General features: G+C 37.6%; 1 long non-coding RNA gene across 1 annotated transcript; it reads right to left on the reverse strand.

Annotated features, from left to right (window-relative positions):
- Positions 1–585: 585 nt before the first annotated feature.
- On the reverse strand, positions 586–1,751 carry LOC127602348 (uncharacterized). The gene is made up of 3 exons (XR_007962770.1): positions 1,552–1,751; positions 1,105–1,176; positions 586–725 (listed from the first exon to the last, which is right to left on the reverse strand). It is a non-coding gene; the product is annotated as an uncharacterized LOC127602348 (long non-coding RNA).
- Positions 1,752–2,280: the final 529 nt, after the last annotated feature.

Consider the following 2,280-nt stretch of genomic DNA (forward strand, 5'->3'; position numbering starts at 1 on the left):
GACAGGACTCACAGCTCGTTTTACCTGAAACTTTATGGCTTGTTATGAAATCAAACATATGTCGCTCAACAGCCTTCACTTCATAATCTGTCCACGTGCGTCTCTTATTCCCACCTGTAAAAGAAGGCATTATTTATTAAAAATGGAAAAATAAAATAATCAAAATAAGATATTCCAGGAAATAATGAGAATTTTGAAAATTTGAGAATTTTGAGAATTTATCTCTCATTCCATTCATGGTCTCCAGAGGGTTCAGTCAGGTCATTTGGTGTCTGGAACATAACATTACGGTGTCAAAATATTCAGCATTCTTCATTCTGACCAGTTAAGAAATGAATAAACATTAATTATCATTGAACATTGCTCAGGGGAGAGTTTGGGATGAATATACCACACTATAGAAAGTTAACACTGTTCAGTTCTGTGGAACAGCAATATGGGGACATTCGAACACAGGCTCTCCAGAGTTAGGTTAAGACAAAAGTCATGTCACCTGAAACACACTCAGGTTTTTCAGGTCTGAAGAAATATGAGGACATGACGACTGAAATCATGGAGAGTCCATGTTTCTGATTTATAACTTCTCCTGTGTTTGTCAAAGAAAGCTGAAAACTCAAACCTAGTATATAATGATAAGACGTAGTAACCTGTTGTAAGGAAGAAGTGGATCTTCCACTCCTTTCTTGATCTTCAAAAGGTTTCATCAGGATCGGAACACTTGGTGTCTGCAACATAGCAACAGTGCAGTGTCAGAAATATTCAAATTTATTCATCCTGATTAGTTAATAAATGAATAAACATTGTTATTCATTGAACATCGCTCACAGGAGGGTTTGGGATTAATATAAGACACTATAGAAAGTTAACACTGTTCAGCTCTGTGTAACAGCAATATGGGGACATTCGAACACAGGCTCTCCAGAGTTATGTCCAGACAAAAATCATATCACCTGAAACACACTCCGGTTTTTCAGGTCTAAAGAAATATGAGGACATGACGACTGAAATCATGGAGAGTCCATGTTTCTGATTTATAACTTCTTCTGTGTTTGTCAAAGAAAGCTGAAAACTCAAACCTAGTATATCATGACAAGAAGTAGTAACCTGTTGTAAGGATGAAGTGTATCTATCATTCCATTCATGGTCTCCAGAGGGTTCAGTCAGGTCACTAGGTGTCTGCAACATAACATTACGGTGTCAAAATATTCAGCATTCTTCATTTTGACCAGTTAAGAAATGAATAAATATTAATTATCATTGAACATTGCTCATGGGAGAGTTTGGGATGAATATACCACACTATAGAAAGTTAACACTGTTCAGTTCTGTGGAACAGCAATATGGGGACATTCGAACACAGGCTCTCCAGAGTTAGGTTAAGACAAAAGTCATGTCACCTGAAACACACTCAGGTTTTTCAGGTCTGAAGAAATATGAGGACATGACGACTGAAATCATGGAGAGTCTATGTTTCTGACTTATAACTTCTCCTGTGTTTGTCAAAGAAAGCTGAAAACTCAAACCTAGTATATCATGATAAGAAGTAGTAACCTGTTGTAAGAATGAAGTGGATCTCTCACTCCATTCATGGTCTCCAGAGGGTTCAGTCAGGTCACTTGGTGTCTGCAACATAACATTACGGTGTCAACATATTCAGCATTCTTCATTCTGACCAGTTAAGAAATGAATAAATATTAATTATCATTGAACATTGCTCACGGGAGAGTTTGGGATGAATATACCACACTATAGAAAGTTAACACTGTTCAGTTCTGTGGAACAGCAATATGGGGACATTCGAACACAGGCTCTCCAGAGTTAGGTTAAGACAAAAGTCATGTCACCTGAAACACACTCAGGTTTTTCAGGTCTGAAGAAATATGAGGACATGACGACTGAAATCATGGAGAGTCTATGTTTCTGACTTATAACTTCTCCTGTGTTTGTCAAAGAAAGCTGAAAACTCAAACCGAGTATATCATGATAAGAAGTAGTAACCTGTTGTAAGGATGAAGTGGATCTCTCACTCCATTCTTGGTTTCCAGAGGGTTCAGTCAGGTACCTGTCACTTGATGTCTGCAACATAACATTACGGTGTCAAAAGTTTCAGCATTCTTCATTCTGACCAGTTAAGAAATGAATAAACATTATTTCTCATTGAACATTGCCCACAGGAGAGTTTGAGAATAATGTACCACACTATAGTAAGTTAACACTGTTCAGCTCTGAGTAACAGCAATATGGGGACATTCGAACACAGGCTCTCCAGAGTTAGGTTAA

The sequence above is a fragment of the Hippocampus zosterae genome, chromosome 6 (assembly GCF_025434085.1).
Source record: "Hippocampus zosterae strain Florida chromosome 6, ASM2543408v3, whole genome shotgun sequence".
Classification (NCBI taxonomy): Eukaryota; Metazoa; Chordata; class Actinopteri; order Syngnathiformes; family Syngnathidae; genus Hippocampus; species Hippocampus zosterae.